The sequence below is a fragment of the Sus scrofa genome, chromosome X (genome assembly GCF_054392235.1).
Source record: "Sus scrofa isolate SSC_HxYL_T2T_F1_AM1 chromosome X, Sscrofa_HxYL_maternal_Yorkshire_Landrace_v2.0, whole genome shotgun sequence".
Taxonomy (NCBI): Eukaryota; Metazoa; Chordata; class Mammalia; order Artiodactyla; family Suidae; genus Sus; species Sus scrofa.
This window is the reverse complement of record NC_139401.1, coordinates 119,774,591-119,800,007: the sequence shown is the minus strand read 5'-3', so window position 1 is coordinate 119,800,007 and position 25,417 is coordinate 119,774,591. Positions and strand designations below refer to the sequence as shown.

At 45.6% G+C, this 25,417-nt stretch overlaps 1 protein-coding gene and 1 long non-coding RNA gene across 4 annotated transcripts in view; one reads left to right on the top strand and one right to left on the bottom strand.

Moving 5' to 3' along the window:
* The window catches only part of GPC3 (glypican 3), a 434,590-nt gene that overhangs the window by 395,436 nt on the left and 13,737 nt on the right, over positions 1–25,417 (top strand). The gene's annotated exons all lie outside the window — the stretch shown is intronic.
* LOC110257860 (uncharacterized) lies at positions 13,982–24,084 on the bottom strand. Its single transcript, XR_002340889.2, has 2 exons — positions 21,101–24,084; positions 13,982–15,302 (listed from the first exon to the last, which is right to left on the bottom strand). It is a non-coding gene; the product is annotated as an uncharacterized LOC110257860 (long non-coding RNA).

The window sequence follows — 25,417 nt, the reverse complement described above, 5'->3', positions numbered from 1 at the left end:
GCTTTCCTCCTCAGTGAATCCTTGTCCTAGGCAGAGTGCTGTGTGAGTACCCATTCGAGCAGCTATCAATTCGAAGTCAGGTAATCCCTAGTGCCTGGCATTTAACTGGGTCTCAGTAAGTTTTTGTTGCATGGCCGCGGCCATGAGCACAGTAAGCTGCTAGTCTAGTTGGGAGCCGTGCGGGATGGGGGGACAGACATATAACTAGGTAATTATAATGTAATGTGGTTCAAGTGCTAGTTGCAATATGCACATGGGGTTGTGGAAATACGAAGGAAAAGCTTCAAACCCAGACTGGGGTGGTCAGAAGCTGAGCTGAGTCTCAGAACACTGTAGGGGTCAGGTGAAAGGGGGTGAGCATTGCAAGCTGGGAGGATAGTGTGCAAAAAAGACAGGGCAGTGAGAAAGAGCATGGTGGTTCTGGGAACAATGTGCAGCTTGGCGTGACTGCAGCAGAGAGGAGAGAGGCGAAGCTAGATTAGTTAGAGGTCAGAGCATGAAAGCCTTCTATGCCTTGTTAAGTAAGGAGCTTGCCCATGATCCTATAGTAGGGTCTACAAATTCACAACATATGGGTCATCAGCCTCCCCAACCCCCACCCTTCTCATAGAAGACATTGGTAATCAATCACAGCACCCCATTCCACTGGACCCATATGTGACCTCATAATCCTGCTCGACAGAGTGCTTTGGGGAACACCACCAAGAGACTGGAGGTGGCACTCCGGTTTGCTGGTTGTAAGACTTTACACGTGTGTATGTGGCGCTTGGGAGTATGAGCTAGTGCAGGTTATGGGCAAATCATGGCGTGGGCAGACTTGCATTTCGGAAAGCTCCATGCACACTTAAGAACCCGATTCTTCAGATGTGGCAGGTTGAGGAAGAAAGAACAGTCAAGGACCAGGTCATCGTTCCCACCTTAGGCAAATGGGCAGATGCCAGTGCCATTCAGAGAGAGTGAAGGAGGTAATGATAGGTTTGGTGTGATAATAATAGCTCACTTTTTTGGAGTGCTTACTACATGCTGGGCACTGTTTTAATAAGCATTTTATGTGAAGCAATTGATTTTATCCTCCCAACAACCCTATGGGGTGGGTCATATTATCATTTCTGTTTCGCAGATAAAGCAACTGCACAGAAAGGTGTAAAATATTGAAGAGCTAGCAAAATCTATGGCATCGAGGGAGAAGGTTAGAGCAAGAAGAGCTGAAAACATGTCACTGAGTCACTTGGATGAAAATGGATAGAGCCAACGAGGTCACCAGGCACCCGTGCTAGGGTTTATCAGTTCATCTTTAATGTTTGGAAACCAAAGCACTTATGGTTCTTAGAAGAAGAGCTCTGTGATGTGGGTATAGATCCATCCTGCCTTCACCACATCTGTTCTGCTCACAGGGGCAGACATCAGTAGGAAAGTGAATTAAAACAAGCCTAGCCAACTGACAACCTAAATGATTTCCAAATGTATCTTCAAACATAAAATACCTCTAGCATTCGTAAAATTAAAAGAGCAAGGTTAGAAGGGTATTGGACTTTTAAGAGAATAATCACATTAAATTGTGCTGTTTTCTTCCTGGAGTTCCATCTTGGTGCAGTGGAAACGAATCCAACTAGGAACCATGAGGTTGCGGGTTCAATCCCTGGCCTCGCCCAGTGGGTTAAGGATCCGGCGTTGCCATGAGCTGTGGTATAGGTCGCAGGTGCAGCTCAGATCTGAGGTTGCTATGGCTCTGGCATAGGCCGGCGGCTACAGCTCCGATTAGACCCCTAGCCTGGGAACCTCCATATGCTGTGGGAGTGGCCCTAAAAAGACAAAAGACCAAAAAAAAAATTGTGCTTTTTTTTTCCCAATGATTAACCTTTTCTTATTTTCCATAACGACACAATGCGCATAGGTATGTATGTAAACGTATATATTTGATCCACTTGTTTCGTAGATTCCTGCTTTTTTCTAAAGGACTTTCTCCTTCCCCACTTAAGTGTTCCAATCAGGAATCCAGTTGCTTTAAGGACTAGGCTATTTCAGTGGCTAATATACATATTGTTATTTTCATCTTAGCTTCATGTCTGGCTATATGGGCTGTGTCAGCGGCAGAGTGGCAGTCACTCCTAGGAGACAGGTGCCTTGGCCAGGAGGGAAAAATGTCCCTGCCCTGTGACCCGAGCATGCAGCTCAGCATTGGGGTCAAGGGACAAGGAGGACTGTGCTGCCTGGATTTCCGGATCCTCAGATCAGGTGGCCTGTGAACCCTGAACTTAGACCATGAGACCGTGGGTTTGCTAATGATTCCACAGTGTTCTCTGGAGCTTTTTAGAGCTGTAAATGTGCGTCTTTTGCCTGAACATGCTGGTCTCATTACCCCTTTTACCTTTGCTCAGGTCATTCATACAGCTGCTTGCGATGCTCTCCATTCTCCGTCCTCACACCTGCCAGTGTTTCAAGACCCTCTTGTTCCACAAAACTCATACTCGAGGGCCTCGGCTGCCCATGACATCGCTTTCTTTTCCAAAGGCCTTATATCCACCCTTCTGCACGTAACAACAATCGGGGAGCAGACTGTGATTTACAGACGCCTTTCACATGTAGCATCTAATTAAATCCTCCCGACAGTCCTGTGAGATGGGCTTTAATGTTCAACCTCTAACAGGAGAAAACCAAGGCGGAGAGAGTTAGATGACCCGCCTGAGGTCACATGGATAGTAAGATTTGGAGCCCAGCTCTTTCTGATGACAAAACGCATTTCACATGGAGCCGATAAATATTTGTTGACGGCGATGATAACAGTCCTCTTGGGCCAGTAAATAGTCCTTGACTTTTCCCATGGAGGTGATTCTCAGAATCAGAATCCAGCCTTCACAGGAGTAGTTTGGGGCCCCTCCAGGCTGTGTAGGGGTTAAGTGGTATTAGGAAAGCACAGGGCTCTGCCCAATTTTGTTGGGCTCATATGGATTCCCAGAAGAATTTTCTTCTTTCTCTCTCTTCCCCGGGCCAGGAATCAAACCCGCACCACAGCAGTAACAGTAACAGTAACCGAAGCTGCTGAAGTGACACCACCAGGTCCTAAACCCACCATGCCACCAGGGAACTCCTTTGTCTCTCTCTCTCCATATTGCAGTATCTTTGCGTGAATCACAGTCCCTCTGGGTGCCTGAGCCTGGCCCCAGAAAGGAGGGACTGAAGAGCACACGCTGTTCAAGTACTTCACTCCTCTCTGCTCCACTTGAGAGCTATAATTATGGAGCCACGGCACATTCTTGTGCTCCGTGACCATCTTGCCCAAGTACTTCCTAGGCTCTTGTTTGCTGGGGCAGCAGGTGGTTGAAACAGCTTATCCTGAAGGTAGCTTTGGAAACCTGTATAATCTTTTTTTTTTAGAGTCAAATTTTATTTATCTATTTATTTGTTACTCATATATTTTTTATTTTTTTATTGTTATTTCCCCAATACAATGTTTTTTCTACTGTACAGCATGGTGACCCAGTTACACATACATGTATACATTCTTTTTTCTCCCGTGATCATGCTCCATCATACGTGACTAGACATAGTTCTCAGTGCTACACAGCAGGATCTCATTGCTAATCCATTCCAAAAGCAATAGTTTGCATCTACTAACCCCAAGCTCCCAATCCACCCCACTCCCTCTCCCTCCCCCCTTGGCAACCACAAGTCTTTTCTCCAAGTCCATGATTTTCTTTTCTGTGGAAAGGTTCATTTGTGCCCTATATTAGATTCCAGATATAAGTGATATCATATGGTATTTGTCTTTCTCTTTCTGGCTCATTTCACTCAGGATGAGATTCTCTAGTTCCATCCATGTTGCTGCAAATGGCATGATGTCATTCTTTTGTATGGCTGAGTAGTATTCCATTGTGTATATATACCACATCTTCCTAATCCAATCATCTGTCGATGGACATTTGGGTTGTTTCCATGTCTTGGCTATTGTGAATAATGCTGCAATGAACATGCGGGGGTATGTGTCTTTTTCAAGGAAAGTTTTGTCCGGATATATGCCCAAGAGTAGGGTTGCTGGGTCATATGGTAGTACTATGGATACCTGTATAATCTTAGTTCTGGGATACTGAGCAGCCAGGCTAAAGGCCACGTGTGCTCGTCTTGGGCCCAGTGCCAAAGACGAGCCAAAATAATACATTTAGAATTATTCATCATCACTTTAGTGCAACTCTAAGTTTTATTTATTTATTTATTTTTTTGGCAACTCTAAATTTTAAATTGCATTCGTGAAATTGACACAACATTGTAAATCAACTATACTTGAATAAAAAAATTTTTTTAAATAAGGGGAATCACAATACAGTGGGGGAAAAAACAAATTGCATACTCGTGCGTGGGCCTGGCTTTTTGTAGGCCTTTTGTGCATTAGAGGATTGCATGTTCTAGACATTCATGATTATGGAAGTGAATCTCATTCTAGCAATAACAACAAGAACCAGAATAACAGAAACACAATACCACTTAACACTGATCATTCTCTCTATGCTGACCTTGGCCTCAGTATTACCGTATTTAATCTCCACAACATGCTATGAGAGGTTGGTAATACTGTAATCCCCATTTTACAGATGAGGAAAATGAAGCTCAGAGAAAATATGTAAATGTCTTAAGGTCATACAACTAACAAGTGGTCGAACTGAGATTCAAACCCATCCCTTTTTGGTATCAAAGGTCATGAAATTATTAATACTAACCTCTGCCCTGACACCCCACTTTCTGCTTCATAATACACTTGTCTATGCCATGTAAGCCTTCAGCTGGCAGCCCATGAGACACACAGGCACTGCTTCAGCCAGTGTTGAGGTCCACAGAAATGTAAGGCCCAGGATTCAGCACTAAGGGCCTGAAACGGGTCATTCTAACTATGCTGGGCTCCACTGGCCAACCCTTAAGCCTCCTTACCCTTGGTTCTCCCAACAAAGGTTCTCCCTGTCTTTTTGAATATATCTTAGTAGGTGTGATGTGGTGCCTCCCTGTGGTTTGGATTTGCATTTCCCTGGTAACTAATGACGTTACACATCGTTTCATGTTCTTATTGGCCATTTGTATATCTCCTTTAGAAAAATGTCTATTCAGATCCTTTGACCATTTTTAATTGTTATTTTCTCTTCACTGTTGAATTGTAAGTGGCCTTTATACATTCTGGATACAAGACCCCTATCAGATATATGATTTGCAAATGTGTTCTCCCATTCTTGAGTTGTCTTTTCACTTTCTCGATGGTATCCTTTGAGGCATAAAAGTTTATAATTTTGCTGGTGTCCAATTTATCTATTTTCCTCTTTTGTCACTTGTACTTTTCATGCTATATCTAAAGAATAATTGTCTGATTCAAGGTCAGGAAGATTTACACTTCTAGGATTTTTATAGTTTTAGTTCTTTTTTAAAAATTAAAGTCTAGTAGGAGTTCCCGTGGTGGCGCAGTGGTTAACGAACCCGACTAGGAACCATGAGGTTGCGGGTTCGGCCCCTGGCCTTGCTCAGTGGGTTAACGATCCGGCGTTGCCGTGAGCTGTGGTGTAGGTCTCAGATGTGGCTCGGATCCTGCGTTGCTGTGGCTCTGGCGTAGGCCGGTGGCTACAGCTCCGATTCGACCCCTAGCCTGGGAACCTCCATATGCTGCGGGAGCGGCCTGAGAAATGGCAGAAAGACAAAAAATAATAATAATAATAATAAAGTCTAGTTGATTTATAATGTGCCAATTCCTGCAGTACTAGTTTTAGTTCTTATATTTAGGTCTCTGATCCATTTTAATTTTTGCACATAGTTTGAGGTAGGGATTCAAATTTATTCTTCTGCGTGTGGATATCCAGTTATCCCACCATTGTGTATTCTCCATTGAATGACCTTCATACCTTTGTCAAAAGTCAATTTATTATATTGGAGTTCCCATCGTGGCGCAGTGGTTAACGAATCCGACTAGGAACCATGAGGTTGCGGGTTCGGTCCCTGCCCTTGCTCAATGGGTTAATGATCCGGCGTTGCCGTGAGCTGTGGTGTAGGTTGCAGACGCGGCTCGGATCCCGCGTTGCTGTGGCTCTGGCGTAGGCCGGTGGCTACAGCTCCGATTCAACCCCTAGCCTGGGAACCTCCATATGCCGCGGGAGCGGCCCAAGAAATAGCAACAACAACAACAAAAAAAAAAAAGACAAAAAAAAAAGTCAATTTATTATAAATGTGAGAGTTTATTTCTAGATTCTCAGTTGTACCAAAATATACCTAAACCAGTTCCTCATGCTCTTGATTTCTTTATGTGTAGTAAGTTTTTATACAGGGAAATGTGGGGCCTCCAATTTTGTTCTTCTTTTTCAAGATTGTTTTTGCTGTTGTGGGTCTTTTGAATTGCCCTATGAATTTTAGGATCAGCTTGTTAATTTCTGCAAATTGTAGATCAATTTGAAGGTGTTGACACCTTAACAATATTAAAGCCTTCCAGTCTGTGAGCATGGGGTGACTTTTCATTTATCTAGGTCTTTAATTTTTTTCAACAATGTTTTGTAGTATTCAGAGTATAGACTTGGCACTTCTCTTATTAAATACATTCCTATATATTTTATTATTTTTGCTATTATTGGAAATGGAGTCATTTTCATAACTTAATTTTCAGGTCACTTTTTGCAAGTGTATAGAAATACGTTTCATTTTTGTATATTGGTCTTACATTCTGCTTCCTTGCTGAACTCATTTATTGGTTCTAATATTTTTTAGTGATTTCCTCAGAATTTTATACATGCAGGATTATGTTATTTGCAGATAAAGATTTCACTGCTTCCTTTCTAGTCTTGATATCTTTTATTTCTTTTTCTGGCCTGACTGCATTCACAATATCTTTTAATATAATATTGAGTAGAAGAGGCAAGAGCCAATAGCCTTCTTGTTCCTGATCTTATGTGGAAAGCTTTTATACATTCACCCTTAAATAGGATGTTAGCACTGGGTTTTTTGTGGATGCCCTTTATCAATTTGAGAAAGTTCCCCGCTCTTCTTTGATTGTCAAGTGTTTTCATCATGAAAGAATATTGAATTTTGTTAAATACTTTCTCTGAATTTATTGAAATAATCATGTGGGGTTTTTCCTTTATTCTAGCAGTATGATTTTTTACCATTACTTTTTTTTTTTGCTACATCCATAGCATGTGGAAGTTCCTGGGCCAAGGATCAAACCTCCACCACAGATGTGGCAATGCCAGATCCTTAACCCACTATACCTCAAGAGGATATCCTGGTGTATTATATTTTTTATATTCTGTGTGCTAAACCAGCCTTGCATTCCTGAGATAAATCTCATTTGGTCACAGTATATATTTCTTTCTACATGTTGCTAGATTTGCTTTGCTTATATTTTGTTGATAAGTTTTGTGCTTATATTTATCATGGATATTGGTCTGTAGGGTTTTTAACAGCTTTGGCATCATGGCCTCATAGAATAAGTTAGAATTGTTTCCTTTTCTGGTTTTCAGAAGAGTTATGAAAGATTATTGTTAATTCTTCCTTCAGTATTTGATAGAATGAAGCCCTCTGGGCCTGGGCTTTGTTTATTCAGATTTTCTTTTTTCTTAAGACAGTTTTCGCAGTTTATATATTTCTATGCATTTATTCATTTCATCTGGGGTATCTAATGTGTTGGTATACAGTTGTTCATAACATTTCCTTATAATTTTCTTTTCTGTAAGGTCAGTTGTCATGTCCCTTTTTTTACTCCTGATTTCAGTAATTTGGTTCCTCTCTCTCTTTTCCTTGTTCAGTTTAGCTAAATGTTGGTCAATTTTTTGATCTTTCAAAGAACCAACTTTTGGTTTTATTGATCTTATCTATTGTTTTTCTGCCCTCTATTTCTTTAATTTTGCCTCTGATATTTATTATTCCTTCCTTCGGGTTGCTTTGGGTTTAACTTGCTCTTCTTTTTCCCATGTTTCAACATGGAAGATTGGGTTATTTACTCAAAGCCTTTCTTCTTGTTTAATGTAGGTGATTATAATATAGATAAATTTCCCTCTAAGCACTACTTTCCCTGAATCTCATAAATTTTGATATGTTGTATCTTCATTTTCATTTACCTCAATGAAAGTATTTTCAAATTTCCTTTGTGATTTCTTCTTTGATTCAGCTTACTTAGAATTATGTTGTATACTTTCTACATATTGGTGAGTTTCCCCAACAACTTTCTGCTGTTGATGTCTAAGTTCACTAAATTGTGCATGGAGAACACACTTTGCATGAGTTCCATCTTTTCAAATTCCCCAAGTCTTATTTTATGGCCTCATACATCATCTATACTGGAGGATGTTCCATGTAAACTTGAAAAGAATGTATATTCTGCTGGGAACTGATCCACTTATCTACAAAGTTGATATGAAGATGTGTCAAGTATTTTCTCAGTTTCAGCTTCATATTTCAAAACAAGATTCAATCAATAATCCTTCTTTGATGTCCTTCAGAAGAGGGCATGTGATTCACAATTACCATTTGATTTTAGGAGTGAAAAGCAGACCTACAGGAAGTCTTTTCCTTTCCATTTCAATTCTGCCATTTAGAACCACTCTTCCCAGGCTGAGGCCGCTGATGTAAGCCAGCAGAGAAAAGAGGGGATTTTGAGTTTCTGAACATGGTGGTTTGTTAGTCTGTTGCTGAAGCCATAAGGCCTCAGCCAGTAAGAAACCTCCATTTGACGAGCGTTCTCAGTCGCCTTGGTGACCAGATGGATCAGCTGTACAAAATGGCTGCCAAGACACCTGAGCAAAGTAGCCAACTAAATGCATAGAGCACAATGGCTGAGTATGAGTGGTTGGATGACGGCAAATGTGATGCCTAAATTATCTATTGGCATCATTTATGCCATTTTAAAAAGCTGGCTATACCTCAAAAAAAAAAAAAAACCTTCTGGAACCAATTTCCCATTTTAAATGGTGTTCAATATTGCTTTTTATCAGGGAAATGTTCTCACTCGTAGATTTATAAGGTATTGCAAATAAACATCAAAGAAATCAATTAAGATGTGGGTTTCCAGACAAAAAGAAAAAAGAAAACAAATCCAATCTCTTTTCATGATTCTAAATTCTCATGATACTTCTGCCATGCAAATGTGTATAAGTTTCTAAAAGTATGCAATAGTAAAAATTACAGACTGTCACAGTAGGTAAGTTTAATCGAAACACAGGAGAACCTTTCCTTATGAGATTTTTGGAGTTCTTACATGAATAGTCTTAAAATCAACCACAAAATATCCTGTCTCTAAGTAATCAAATTGGGTACACACTGGCTACTGCAATATAAAGATGGCCAAAGACCATCTTGGAATGGTGAATCACTTTTGGCATTTGGTCGCGGGACCAAAGACCAGGTTCTCAGCTCTAGACCATGTATCTACTTCTCTTTTGGTAAATCAGGCTAGTAAAGGCAGTGAATTTCATGCTGAGAAAAGACAGAAGCCCAAACTCAACAGGGCCTAATGCTGTGGGGAGCCTGGAGAATGGATGCCTTTAAGAGAATGCTTTTGTTCATCTAGAATGAGTCAGCCACACATGTGCCCATTGCATATTACATTCATTAATCCCTCTGTCTCAGAAAATTTTTTCATACAAATGTGTTAAAGCTGAAGTTTCTAGCGTAACCAAAAGTTTTGTAATCTAGAAATAACTTCCATCTGCTAATATTCATTAGGCAATATGGAAATGGCTCTTAAGAGCTCACTGTTTATATCTATAGGGACACTACACAGATAGGTGTTTATGGCCACATGTGTCTCACATTTAACCGTAAAATGGATACTAACATCCATTCAGCACAGAGTAGTTTGAAATGCAACGTTTTAATTCCCAAATGCTAGTTTTGCTCAGAAAAATATAAAACCTCTGCTTGGAGAGGAATTTATGGAATGATGCTTCGAGGCTATTCTAATTAAAGTTGTACCTTCAGTTAAAGTTTCCAGTGCTGCGGATGAACCAGGTCCATGGCAGTGGACTCCCCTATGAGCAAAGGCAACTTCTGTCCCCAATTTCTGAGAATTGGGATCATAGTTCCTGAATTTCTCTCTCACTCTCACTCTCCCTCTCTCTCTCTCTCTCTCTCTCTCTCTCTCTCACACACACACACACACACAGACACACACACACACTAGCAACCCAGAGTTGGTCCTAAAATATCTCTAGTGTTTGCCTGTAGACAGAAGGAAAGCAGGAACATAGCTGCTTTTAAAGGATTGTAGCTCCAGGGTTAAACACGCATCTTCCTTGGACAACTGCTTTAGATTTGTTCATTCATTTCTTCATCTGCTACTCCTTTTTTTCAGGGCCCTCTGCACCTCCGTCCTACGCAGCCTCTTCCATCGAATCCCTTGCTTCTTCTCACACAACACAGCCAGACTGTTTCCCAAGTCGTTTTCAGTTTCGCATGCCTCTGTGCTTCTCTCTATACCATCCTTTCTCCATCTGAAATAGTTACGTCTGTCCTCCCACTGCCTCCTTCCCCTTTGCCTCCACATACCCAAACCTACCCACACTTTCCAGCCCCCACTTAAATGCGTCTTCCTCCATAGAGTCTTCCCTGATCTTAAAATACTCACATACCCAATCCATAAGGGGTCCATCCCGCCTCTAAACTTCCTCGGTTCTCTGTACCCGGCTGAGACCCTGTAACACGGTGGATAAGAGTGCAGCCACTTGGAAGTTGGGCAGCTTTGGAGAAGATACTTCTCTGAATCTCAGGCCATAAATTCATCAAATGGAGATAATAACACCTGCCTCAGGAGTTCCTGTCGTGGCGCAGTGGTTACCGAATCCAACTAGGAACCATGAGGTTGTGGGTTCCATCCCTGGCCTTGCTCAGTGGGTTAAGGATCTGATGTTGCCATGAGCTGTGGTGTAGGTCGCAGACATGGCTTGGATCTGGCGTGGCTGTGGCTCTGGTGTAGGCCGGCAGCTGCAGGTCTGATTCGACCCCTAGCCTGGGAACCTCCATATGCCGTGAATGCGGCCCTAGAAAAGGCAAAAAGATAGACAGACAGACAGACAGACAGACAGACACACACACACACACACACACACACGCCTGCCTCAGAGGATTCTTTTTTTTGGGGGGGGGGGCACACCTGCAGCATGTGGAAGTTCCCAAGCCAGGGATCAAACCCGTGCCACCGCAACAACCTAGCCGCTGCAGTGAAAATGCCAGATCCTTAACCCACTCACTGTGTCACGAGCGAAGGCCATCATCGAATCCTTATAAGGCTCACCCTGAGGTCCGGGATCATGTCTCGTTCAGCTCTGGCCTCAGGGCGCTTGCCCTTGTACCTGGCCTGGAGCGGTACTGTGTGAACGTGGAGCGTGGAGGCAGCCTTTAACCAAGGAACGTGGTGGAGACGGAGGCCGAGCTTTCTAGAAGATGATCTGCAGTGTCTGTCACCTGCCTTCCAGTGTCTTCCTTGTGAGCTCTCTCTTCTTTAGCGGGTGATCAGGTTGAGCAATGCCAATGGGCTGTTTGGTGCTTCATTGTAGCCACCTGGCTCCTCTCAGTGGCTTTGTTCTCCTATGTAGCGTCGGGAACCGTTCCTTTACCAAGGGCTGCATTCATTATGTTGCCTTGTTGGGTCTTAAACCAATTTCAACGGGTCTGGTAGTTTGTTTATCATTGGCCACCATGACTTCCTTTTCTCTCAATATCTCTTTGAAAGGTTCTGTAAAGTTTGTGACACCTTCAAAAGTCATGAAATGCTTTGGTTTCTCCTAAAGTGCCCCAATGGTCAGGTCAAGAGGAAAACGCGGTGTAGTAAATGCGCACTAGTTTTTCTTTGTTGGATCTGGGACTCTCTGCCATCCCTTTTTGGCAGATGCATGGGGTGTGCTGAATTCCAAGTTCACTTTCCATTCAATTGCGTTTCTCTTTTTCCTTCAGAAAAGTACCCCTAGGGGAAAGGGAAGACAAATCTGCAGTGCCAGAGACACTGATCAATAGCTTTTGACCACATTTTCAGGAGACAAAGGCAAAGATAAATCCAAACATGAGTCAGGGAACCCAAATGGAGGAAAAGTACCCCGCTGACAGGGCTCTGCTGTGGACCAGTGGTTTGTCCGCCAAGGAGAATGTGCGTTTGGTCCTTCGCAGGCCAGATGTGCACCTCTTAACGGTGCTGTCCGAATTGGAGGAGGATGCTCGGCGGGGGTGGGGGGGGTGATTGGACCACATCCAGACATTTGGCCATCATTTGTAAGTCTTCAGGGCATTTAGTCTGTGTAGTTGTTTCTCTTTTCTCAGAGCCAAGGTGAGGGTCCAGTGGCGAGACAGACGATGTGCAATCCTGTGCCACAGACACATACTTCTGCTGGCTTCCGAGCGCTCTAGGAAGCGGGGAGACAGGGCCCACCTGGGAGACTCAGCATTCAGTCCATCATGTGGGGCGCTGTAGGCACTCCCCAGCACTGGAACAGACAGGAGAGCCCTTGCCTGATGAGAATGCCTCCCTTACTGATTCCTGCTAGCGTCAGTGTAGGAGAACCATTGGGAAAACACTGATGAGTCCTGCTTGGGCATCACTGAAGTTAGGAAGAAGGCAGAAGGAGGAGTTCCCATCGTGGCGCAGCGGAAACGAATCCAACTAGGAACCATGAGGTTGCAGGCTCGATCCCTGGCCTCGCTCAGTGGGTTAAGGATCCCACGTTGCTGTGGCTGTGGTGTAGACCAGCGGCTGCAGCTCCGATTCGACCCCTAGCCTGGGAACCTCCATATGCCACAGGAGTGGCCCAAGAAATGACAAAAAAAGAAAGGTAGAAGGAAAAGAAAAGACTCCCCTTTTGATGTTTTTCTATCTTCCCTGTCTCTACTTGGGAGCAACTGACATCTGGACAGACTTGAAGGCTTGGGGTTTTGTTCATTGTTCATCACTTTGAACCAACCTCTTTCTCTGGCCTGGAAGTCAGGCTGCAGCGAGGTCACAGGGTTCTGTGCATGGTGAGGGGTGAGGTGAAGCTGAGGGGGCCGAGGCCGGCTCTGTAGGAGGCAGAGGCCTGAGCCCATGTTTTGGTCTACAGTCTGCTCGCCTTTTCCAGCTTGAAGCCCGCGGGGAGTATTTGATTTGCATAAGACCCCTGCGGCTGTGCATGCCCATTAGGCTCAGCTCGATTCTCCCTGTGGCCTTAGTGGGTTTCCCAGGCTTAGCTGCAGGACAGCTGGAGATTTTGGAAGAAGCGGGGACAACAAGTGGTACCATTGCCCCTTTGACTTCCATTCACCATGTGGGTGGGGTTGGGGGTGTTTTTCATTAAAAATATAAAAAGCAAAAGAAGCCCTAGTGCCCCGTGTTAGGAAGAGAAGTGCGTCTAGGTCAGGCCTCGTGTGTCCTCTCAAGGGGAGGGCCACCCTGCAGGAGTCTGGAGATGGATGATAGTTCTTGGGCTACCCATCTGACTCGCTCCCTCCCTCCTCCACACCTGCGCCCCAGAGAAATGGTCCCTCATTGTCCTAGGAGACACAGCATCGTCCCAACAGATGGCCATCTTCAGAAGATGCCACTGGGCCAGCAGTGTGCACTTTGGGGGTGGGTATCATGGTAGAGCCTGGCAAGCCCCACGATGCGGGGGGAGTGGGATGGATGGGGAGTCTGGGGTTCACAGACACAAACTATTCCATTTAGCATGGATAAGCCATGAGGTCCCGCTGCATAGCACAGGGAACTCTGTCCAGTTTCTTGGGATAGACCAGGATGGAAGATAATATGAGAAAAAGACTATATATATATATATATATATACACACACACACACACACACACACACACACAATCTTTTTATATATATATATATGACTAGGTCGCTATTGCTGTACAGCAGAAATTGACACAACACTGTAAACCAACTATAATAAAAGGAAATGAAAGGCAAAAAATAATGACTGAATTTAAAAAGGAAGCACTATGGCCAGCCCAGCCCCACACCTGACTGCTTTATTTGGAAAGATGAGTCGTTCCTCTACTTTCCATCGACAAGCGTTTATTGAGATCCCACTAAATACCAAGGCTTCTGTGAGGAACTTGGCCTACGTGCTCTCATTGAATGAGAGCAGCCTTGCGGGGAGGGAATTAGGCGCACTTTAGAGATGACAAGAGTGAGGCGAAAAGAAGGAAGTGAAGGGACTTGCTCAGGGTGGAGCTGGGGTTTGCTCTCAGGTCTGTCTCCTCTGTTGCTCCCTATTCTGCTCTGGGGCAAATCAGGAATTCTTTCTCCTTATGTCAAATTATTTCATATCTCAGTTCTACCAAAAAGCCTACGTCTGTTAAGGGCTCCATCCTTACAAAAGTCCCTTGAGGACAGGCTGTTTCATGATTTTTAGTGGCAACCATCAAAGTGTCCCAAGTCCCTCTCTGGTTGGTTGGTTGGTTGGTTGGCTGGTTGGTTGGTTTGAATGGCCACGCCCACAGCATCTTTTTCTCATACCATCCTCCTGGGCCAGGGATTGAATCCGAGCCACAGCTGCAACCTACGTCTCAGCTGCGGATGCTTTAACCCACTCTGCTGGGCCAGGGATTGAACCCGTGCCTCCACAGTGACCTGAGCCGCTGGAGTCAGAGTCTTAACCCGCTGGGCCACAGTGGGAACTCCTCCTCTCTGTTAATTGTCTGTGGATAGTAGAAGTTTCCTGATGGCATAGGAAACTCCCCTTATCTCCCTTCACATGGGCAGGTGCCAGGAATGAAGAGAAGGTGCTCAGAGAGAGGATTCAATTCAACCCATTGTTTCAGCTCAAACTCACACCTTTCCTTGTGCCTCATACAGTGTGCGGCTCGATGCGGATAAAGAGGCCGCACCTGCTCTCGAGGAGGAAGGCGGGTACAGAAACACTAAAGGCTTTGTGCTTAATTCTGTGGACAGCGGTGAGGCACTGGTGACTTTGGAGCAGAGATGTGACCCCTGCTCCCAGGGTATGCTTTATCCATTGCCCGCAAGGCTACTGCAGAGGGTAGGGGTGGAGCACGGGGCCCTGAAAGAGCAGGGGGCGGTGGGTGTTGGAAAAGCCTGACTGGGCTCTGCTGGGGTTTTTGGGATGCAGCAGTGTCTGCATCTTTGCCTAGCACCTCCCATGCATGTGAAATCCCACAGTGGAAGGGAGAGGATACAAACCATCTGCGGCAACATATTTGTTTAAAAAGGAGACACCAGCACGAAGACTTAGCGACTTTGAACCAGTTGAGCGAAGAGCAGCTGCCTGATATTTTCGTAGTGGTTATAGCGATTGTTCATCTGCCATTCTTCTTCTGGTTTGTGTTCCTAGCATATTTGTATTGGTTCCGCCAAAAGAATCCTTGAGAGAGAAAAAGAAGGTGTAAGTTGTTACTTTATTTTTCTGTTCAGTTTTTAGAGTTTTATTGAAGTAGAGTTGACTTGTGATGTTGTGTTAATTTCCACTGTACAACAAAGTGATTCAGGTTTAAATCTATACAAGACTTAAAGTTCCCTGCAGCTTTGGTGCCCTGGCAGGCACAGATGAAGGATATAAGATTTGCAATGGCCTTTACATCTTCAGGGCTTGGGCGGGGGGGGGGGGGGGGCAGTAATCTCCTCTCTCTGTTGCCCTCCACATGGAACATTTACATGTTAGGAATTCCCGTCGTGGCTCAGCGGAAACAAATCTGACTAGCATTCATGAGGACGCAGGTTCAATCCCCGGCCCCGCTCAGAGGGTTAAGGATCTGGTGTTGCCGTGAGCTGTGGTGTAGGTGGAAGACACGGTTCAGATTCAGTGTGGCTGTGGCTGTGGTGGAGGCTGGCAACTACAGCTCTGATTGGACCCCTAGCCTGGGAACCTCCATGTGCTGCAGGTGCAACCCTAAAAAAAAAGACAAAAAAAAAGAAAAAGAATGTTTATATTTTGGAAGCACCTACTCTGTGTCAGACACCAGACTAGATGGTCTGCCATAAACTCTCAGCCACCCTGTTTTGTAGGTGAGGAAACTGTGGTGCAGAGAAGTTCTGGAACTTGCCCTCAATCAGAGTTGGGAGGTACTAGAGCCGATATTGGCAGCCACGTTTTCTGGCTCCCAGTCCAGGACTTGGACCACTGTCCTAGAGCACCTCCCTCCCTGGTCTGTTTTGCCCTCCTGGCGGATACACAGTATGAATCCCTGGAACAGAATGAGATGCTCGGAAGGTTGCTCTGATCTGCTACAGGACGCGTGGAGTCAACAAATCTCTTGCGAGGATAAGGAAGGACCACCAGGCCGATGTGATGGAGAGGGGAACAAAGATACGCTTGTCATCTTCTCAGTTTTGTCCCAGGTAGAAGTATAACAACGTCAGATTTCTTGGTGGGGACAGCGACCTATCACTTCTGTGCATCCGCCTCTCCCAAGCAGCTGGTGGATGGGAAGTCAGGGAGCTCCAGGTTGATAAATGACCCCAAGCCAAGCTAACAGTGGCAGGTCACTCGGGGGCGGGCAAAATCCCAGACTCCATTCCAGGAGCCTTTAACCTTCCTTAATTCCTCTTCTAAGTTATGGAAAATTCCTACTTTGGTATTGTCCTCACCTTTCCAGCACACTCTCTTCCAAAGCCCTTCTAGAAGAGTGGGAAATGAAGTCTGGTGCCTTGCAGATCCCCGTTTCTGCTTTTAGAGGGGCCAGGGCAGAGAACACCCCATCTTGGCACGTCTAGAAGGAATGGGAACTAGGATTGAGCCTGGCTAAGTCAAATACTCCCAGAGGCCTGGGCCCAGGGTCCTGGCTGTGGTGGAAGAACATTTAGGGAAGCCTTGTCAGAGAATGAAGGGTTAAGGAGACTGACCTGCCTGGAAAGGAAAAAGCAAGTATTTGAACTTTGTCATTGCCAAAATGCTTGATGTTCTGGCTTGTGGTTTTTTACCAGTCAGAAAACTCTGAAGACGACAGCTTGATTTATATCTGAACGTCTAGTATCTGGCATTTCAAACTAGTTGCTGGAACTTCATTTAAGAAAACACCCCATAGCTTTAGTTTTAATCATTACCTGTAATGACCTCTTCATCTTTGCTTTTGAACAGAATTTGTACATCAGAGTCTTTCTAATGTGTGTAACGCTAAGCACCACTAAGTTTGTATTCAAACTCAATCTACCTAGCTAGACCCAAGCAGTTGGATTAACTTTCTAGAAGAGAAATTGGAATTCATCACAGTAACTCTTTTGTGTGCATAGCGTTAGATAGCCGGTTGCCTTTTTTCCCCCCAAGTGTTTTGGAATCTAGCACAGCTGCGCTTACTGGTTCTTAAAATTTAAATACACCCAAACTCAGCCCTTGCGTACTCCTCCCCCCCGTCCTATTCAGAGACAGAAACCACTGGTATTATGTCCATTTTGCAGGCTCGTAATCAAAAGCTCATGGACGTTCCTGTTGTGGCTCAGCGGGTTACAAACCCGACTGGTATCCGTGAGGATGCAGGTTCGATCCCTGGCCTCACTCAGCGGGTTAAGGATCCTGTGTTACCATGAGCTGGGGCATAGGCTGGCAGCTGCCGCTCCGATTCGACCCCTCGCCTAGGAACTTGCATATGGCGCAGGTGTGGCCCTAAACAGAAAACAATATTCAAAGGACTGTGGTCACATAGCTAGTAGGTGAGGGACCTGGGAGGACGGGGGTTAGGAACCTGGATTACTCCATCCCTCACACTGCTCTTCCAGATCCTAACGGTCCCTTGGCGGGTCCAGGGTAGTGTCCTCACTGTAAGAATCCTGTGGAAGCAGACTGGCACCTCTTCAGAATGCATCTGCCCTTGCAGATTCCAAGTCCTATTGTACCACATTCCCCATATTACAGATGGAGACTAAGGCACAGACATCAAGTAATTTCTTCTTTTTTGGGGCGGGGGGCGGGTGCGCCACATGGCATATGGAAGTTCCTGGGCCGGGGATCAAATCTGAGCCACAGCCGCCACCTATGCCGCAGCTGTGCCAACACCAGCTCCTTAACCCGCTAAGCGAGGCCAGGGATCGAACCTGCATCCTCATGGATCCTAGTCGGACTCGTTTCTACTGCCCTGCAACAGGAACTCCTGTTTGTTTGTTTGTTTTGTAATTGCACACAAATATTCCAAGATGGGCAAAATTTTTCAGGCACTATTTTTATTCTTCCGAGTTCTCTTAAAATTAAAACAGGAAGCCTAGACGTGCGTTCATGTGCGTATTTGAGAACCATGTGCTTTATGTACTGTGGCTTGAAAGCCTCCCATGTTTATTATGATTTTATAAAATGTTTCATAATCACCCAAATGTGGCAGTTCATGCTTTTGTCATCAAATATAAACTAGATTTCCTAATGGAAAATGCACTTGGTCTGGAAATAGTCCAAAGAAGATACCTGAAGTTTGCCTCCCAAAATAGCTGTTGGCTAAATTATCAGGTGTTCAATTAAAACTACAGAACTGATTTTTAATTCCTATTGAAATGGTTGCAAGTGCCCCCAAGTTCTATCACTTGTGCACTTTACATGCCTTCCCTGTAATTAACATAAAGAAATTAATGTCTCACAAGCTTCAGTACTTGATGCCATGTGAGTCCTGAGGATATTTAAAGGGAGGAGAAATGTAAATAGAATGAAATTCTTAAGCAAGATTACTGATATGACAGGACTAAAGAGCTCGGGAGTGTGTGAAAAGTGCCTCTTTTCTTCCCTTTAATAAGTCCATTACTTGCACTTGGGCATATTTTAAGGTCCTTTTCATGCTGAATCTAGAGTTGAGCATGCTTTGCATTTCAAGCTTTGTCTATGAATCAGTAGAAGCCAAAGTTATTTCTGCTGTAAAATAACAGGAGCCAGGAACAGCTAATCTCTTTTCATTCTGAGTTCCTTACATTATTTTACCGGACAAAGTTTGTGTTGGCTACAAAACAGGCCATTCATAACATCTGAGAAGGAATTTAGGTAAGAATGAAGAGAGATTGTAGGATGTATAAAGACTCCCTCTCCTAAGGCCATTAAGAAATTCCAAATTGGCCCAGTTTTGAATAGTGACATTGCATTAGCCTTGCTAATTTCAGTAATTCAAGCTGATAGTCTGTTTACCAATCTGCTGGATGAAACCTTCCCATAACTACAGCTTCTCACCCAAGGTGAGTTGGTATTTTTAGATAGACGACTGGGCGGGGGGAGTTGGGAGGGGGATCAAGGGTAGCCGCAGCCTGTCGGCCAGAAACTCTTTGGCAAGAGGCTTAGGTCTTTAATTCCTCAGTAAGACCTGCCCTGCATTGTTGAAGTAAATGTACTTTTCTTTGTCTAGGCAGGAATGGGAACATGAGATTCGGGATTTGTCACTCCCTTATCTCCTTGCATCCCACCTCTTTGATTATCTCTGTCTGGCTTTTCATTGTCTTCCTTTCAGGAGTCAGGACTGGCAGAATAACCCATCCAGGGGTGTCTTGTTTGTTTGTACGTGAGAACGCACTTGCCCCTCGGTTCATAAAATGTGCAAATAAACAGACAGAGAGTTAATGGCCAAAACTCCAGGGGAAAGGGACCTCCGTTTGAAAAAGAGGCTACATTTAAAAGGCCGTCTCGTAAATCTCTCTGGACGCACAGGCATCTCACATCATGCTGGAAAAATGCACGGAGGGAAATCTTCAGAGCCTCGCAAGCGGAGAAAGTAGAAAGATTGCCGAGTGTTTGAAAGGGTTTAGGGTTTCACTTGAAGAGCAGCTGCGCCCCACCACGCCTGGGCTCAGATACACCGAACACCAGTGGGGCGGCGCGTTGCAAATCGAGGGCGGTCCTGGGGAACCTCTGAGCCTCTGCACAGCCAGCCCTGAGCTACTGACCTGGCTTTCCTGTTAGTCTGTGACTACGACCAGCGCACAAGGCAGTGTTTCTCCAGAGAAAGATCTACTAAGTATGGTTTCTTCAAATAACCAGAAATACCATGCTTGTGGAGGTTTGTGGAGTCCCATTTACCGATCGATCTTATCTCACTGGAGAAGGAGTACGACTTTGTGACTAAATAACCAAGGGTGCCCTGCCTGCAGGCAGGGCACAAAGGAGGAGATCAGGCTCAGAGTCCCCGCAGCCCTTGGTCCCTGGCTCTCTGGTGGCATTTACCACATTCCCACTTGCACGCAGTTATTTTTGTAGCCATCTCGTCTTCCTGATGGATAGAGAGCTCCTTGAAGCCAACAACTGAGTTTTCTCCATCTCTGTATGCACCGCAGCACCTGCCACCGTGTCTGGCAAAGAGCAGGTGCCCAATTCATTGCCGCCCCTCCTGATACCTACAGCACGTATGCATCTCCCGCTAGATGGCGAGGCCTTGCGGTCAGGCTCCGGATCTCCTGTATCTGCGGGGCCTGGTCTGCACAGTTCTGGGTGTTATCACTAATGTTCCTTGTCCTCAACAGATAATCAATTAATTACCTTGTTGTTCTAAACAGACGCAACACACACCCTTCCACAGCCACCACTCCTCCACTTCAAGCAGTTATTCGTGATAACACTTGCATTTTTCTTTTATTTTATTTGCTTTTGAGGGCCGCACTTACGGCATATGGAGGTTCCCAGGCTAGGGGTTGAATCGAAGCTACGGCTGCCCGCCTACACCACAGCCACAGCAATGATGGATCCCAGCCATGTGTCTGCAACCTGCACCACAGCTCATGGCAACACTGGCTCCTTAACCCCCTGAGGGGGGGGCCAGGGATCGAACCTGCATCCTCATGGCTACTCGTCAGATTTGTTTCTGCTGCGCCACAACAGGAACTCCCGTGATAACACAGTAAACTGAAATGTCTTAGAAAGACTCGGGTAGTGGTAACAGAGACAAGGACCCAGACTCTTGATACATTTTTAACCCTCTCTTCCCCTAAAAGAATACTCTGGAAGTGGCAAGGGTTAGAAGAGGTTTTAGGGAAAGAGAAAAAAATAGCGCGGTAAACCAGAGAGGCTGGGAGTCTGGTCCCTGAAGAAGGCTGCGGGAGCTCGTGTTCAGGGCACCCCCCGCACCCTCTCCTTGCTGCCGGCCAGCCTGCCTGGGGCATGAGAAAGGTGAAGGCAAAAAAAAAAAAAAATCAAATTGAAAAGGAGGCCTCCTAAACTTGGTCTTAGGCTTAATACTCAGGGGAAAAAAAGAAGGTCTGAGGATTACTTACCTCGTTGTTCATCAAAAGGGGGCTTCAGATTTCTCCCCTGGGTGACCTAAACTGTAATCCGTCTCCACAGCCCTCCGTTCATACGTCTTCCATCGGGGAGGAAATGACGGTGACTGCCCAGGCTCCACTTGCTGCCTCTAATCTCTTGGCAGAGAAACTAAAAAGACACCAGCAATTGCTGTTGGACGGGAATGCTGCGTGACATGGGGAGAATTGATGGGGGACAAATCGGTGGAAGGAAACAATCTCTGTTTAAGGAGAAGGCATCTTTAATCAGGGTAATCCCTTGAGTACATTGCTTTCTCTGGTGACACGGGGCGGCGCACCTAATGATGCTTTGCTCACTTTGATTTTCCCCTGACGCGATGCTTGCTGCTAATGCCGTTGTGGATTTGCAGGCAGGGCAGTGAACTTATTCCGGGCATTAAAAACTCAGCCACTGCTGAGTAGCATTGAGAACTATGTCTAGATACTCATATTGCAACAGAACAGAGGGTGGGGGGGGGGAATGTATACAGGTAAGAATAACTTGATCCCCATGCTGTACAGCAGGGAAAAATAAAAAATTAAAAAATTTAAAAACTCAGCCAAGTGGCTCTCGGGACCAAAATGTCACCACTTTTAGAAGTGAATCAGAGGTCACGAGCCAATCCTATTTCTTTGGTATTTCCTCGAAAAGATCTGTTCTCCACCCTCTTCATGATTTCAATTCTCTTCCCGGACAAGTATTTGCACGACCCTCCCAAAGTTGCGAAAATAAAAATGGAATATACGATAGTAAAACGGGTGTACGCAAGGACCATACTGAGCGCTTATGGGCTAGGGTTCGCTCCACAATCCAGACCATGTAGTTTAGCGTATAATATTCACGACCTGGATGAAAAGAAACTCTATTGCCAAATCATGTTCAGCGGCGGGCCACTGTCACTCCCACGTTGTCTTCTAGGGCAGTGGTGCCCATCCGTATTTGTCCTAAGTTGAAAGTGCATGGTTTGCTTTAAATTAATGTTTGTTTTAAAAATAGCTCTTGCAGGAGGGTGATAACCTGATGATTTTTTCTCCCAAAGATGCCTTAATATCATCTGATTTCATTGATATCCTCTATATCATCTTTCTAAGAAAAAAAATACATTAATCTGCTTACTCTCAAAATCTTCTCCAGCCAAGCCTTCCCAACTGCTGTCCTACTGTTCTGCCACTTGTCTCCCAAGCAAGCTCCATGCCTACATGCCGGGGTTATTCTAGGAATATACCTGACAGAAATACACCAGGTAGTCAAAGGTGTAAGTCAGAGGATGCTCGCTGCCGCATTGTTGGTGCCAGGGACAAATGAAAAGCAAATGAAAGGCCTATCAGTGTGATTGTATTCATTCCCACCATGGCATTTCTCGCTCTGATTAAAAGGAATGAAGCAGTCCTACCTGTATTAATATGCAAGGATTGCCAAGACCTCCTAGCATATGCATATGCATAGACAGTACAGTTTCCCAGCAATTACCCCTGGGGGGTTGTGGAAGGGGGCAAGGGGAAGAGGGGGCTAGCTTGCTTATTTTTTAACTCTACAGACGCAGGTATTGTTTGACTCTTTAGCTTCAAGGATGTATTCATGTGTTGAGTAGCTTAAAAATTAACAAAATAAAAGGATTCTGTCAACTCGGGGAGGATGGTTTGCCTGAGGACCAGGTAGGGAAGCAGTTGAATGACCTTCTGTCTAAGCAGCAGCCCTAGCGAGCCCTGGCCCCCGGAAGGGAAAGGATTGGCGGAATATTAAGGGAACAGAGTTTATGGGATGTGTTAATTAATTAGACCTGGAGAACGAAAAAGGAGGGGGGAATCTAGGGTGACTTGCAGGCAGCTGGACGGCTAGGAGACCGCTCCGTGCACCGGGGAGGGGGCCGGGTGGCAGGGACCCGCAGGAAGGGAGCCGCTGAGGGAAGGAATAGAAATGCTGCGGGGATTGTGTTGCGTCTGAGTTGCCTAAGGGACATCCGGGCAGCAGTGGCCAGGAACGGTTCCATCTCCTGAGACGTGTGAGCGAGAGGTGGATGTGGGAGTCCTGGGTGAGCAATAAAACCAGGGCCCCCGAGGAGAGCATTCGAGAACGCTCGTCCAGTGAGAAGCGTGGAGGGCCAAAGAAGGAGAGGACCCTTTAAAAGAAAAACAGCCCGCGGGGCAGTCTGAGAACAGTTAGAGGAAGGACGGAGGAGGGCAGAGGTGGCGTTGAAAAGGTAGGAGGACGCTAAGTTCCAAGACTGAGAGCTGGACGTGGAAAACGGAAGCCAGGCCATCGGGGGATTAACTGGGAACTGGCAGGAGGGCGCCTTCCTCCCGCCGCAGCCTGGCCTCCCCCACTCCCTTGCAAGAGCAAAAGACGACTTTGTGTTGGATTTGCTTCTCCCCTGAGCTATAAATATTGCCACCATATTCCCTCTCTTTCTTTGGAGAATTGCAACTATAGTTGCTGTATTTGTTCTTCTTTTAGCATGTCTTTCCAGAAGTTTAGGGAGCCAGGCTCTAAGGCCCTAGTTTTGGTCTGTTTTTACTGTTGTTGACTGCATCTTTGTGTGTTTAAATGTGGCTTCTTTCTTGGCCCTGCAAGGCCTTTTGACTCTGAAATCGCATCGTTTTCTGATATGCTTATAGCCCGATGCCTTGCTCTTCTCAGCCATCCCCCTACTTCAACGGACTTGGTCAACAAGATGTTCCTGTCCTAGTTAACAGGCTCATCTGTCACATTCTGTAGACAGGTGACAACGACATGGAAAACTTTGGCCCCGTCTTAGTTATGCAGAACTGAGGCCACCCTTGACCTTTTTAAATTAAAGTTGATCTCTTGCCAATTGCATCTTCTTTTTATTTGGGCTCAGTATCTCCTTGCTGCTCTTTCTCAGGGACCCCGGCTGCCACTCTTTGTAGTCGGAATTTTCCTTTTCCCCTTTACCTCTTTGTAGCTGGGGGCTTGAGCCACTGGGCATCTTTTCGCCTTTCCCAGACTCCCTTTGTGCTTGCCTACCTGTTTCTAATGCCACAGAGCTATTTGTGTGGGGATGATCCAGCATTGGCTCCTCAATTGCCTTCCCCTTGAGTCCTTCCGGCTTCCTGTCTTCATCATGTTTCCCAAAAGAATCTTCTCCATCTGATGCCTCTTCTTTTCTTTGTCTGGCTCCTGAGCGGTACCGTCATGGCCGCACTGAGCAAGGTGTCCAGCATCGTTTCCCATTGGTAGGAAACAAACAAACAAAAAATCCATGGAAACAATTCCTGAGTTGGCTGCTCTGTCTTCTATACTGTCCCATACTATACATGTACATTTCACGTTGCCTGATAAACAGCCGCTACCTTGGTACGCAGGGCAGATTGCGTAATTCTTTCTCCCCAGGATGGGCAGGTCAGTAGCTACGCCCTTAAAGTTATGTCTTGGTTGAGAACTCCTTGGCGAATTTAACGCCCTCCTCTCTAAGCTGGTCCTCGTCTCCCCAAAACACTGCTCCCTTTCTTTGAGAGAGACTCCACAACGCTCGCCTTAGATGCCTCTCCAGACAGCGTCTGTGTCAAAGGGAGGAATGCAGAGGTCACTTGAACCCTGTCCCTTCCCCCTTCATCCCTGCCATGAGCCCTCTAAAGGCCTGAGTGAAATCCTAGAATCTCGGGGTTGGAAGGGTCATCAGGAGCTATTTACCTTCACCCCCTCACTCTATGTTTGAATCCCTTCACCAATCTCTCTGCCCAATGGCTGTCCAAACGCTCATGGACCCCCCTCGAGAGGCGGGTCTCGCTGCCTCGGGCAGCCGGCACAACTGTCAGATTACACTGATTACTAGAAAGTTTATTTCTTTTAAGTCCAAATCATTTTCCCCTTAGAAGAAAGACGAGGCCGTGAAACAGCAGTACTCAAATGGCATGGCTCTGGGCCAGAAGCATCTGAGATGGGAAGTACCAAAGGGAGCATGCGCGGGCGCAGGGCCTGGCAGTGCCAGAGGAGGAGGGTGGTGAAGCCAGGGCCATAATAAGGGAATCTGAGCTGAGAAGCAGGAATGGCGCTGCAGAGTAAACAGGAAGGCAATGGAAACGCTGAGGGAAGACGGAGGAAGGAGATACTAGAACCTCTTCTAAAGCAATGGGAACCCGGGTTAGAGATTTACCTCAAAGGGCAGAGGAGCAGACAGGCATCTGTAACATTCCGAATCCATTAAAGGAGTCCAACCTTGCCCCTGGCCTCGGGATATGGAACAGATCACTCTGGAGACAGCAGAGAATGTTTAGGAAAGCACCAACTAGACAGCAGAGAAGGGAATAATTGGACACAGGAAATGAATT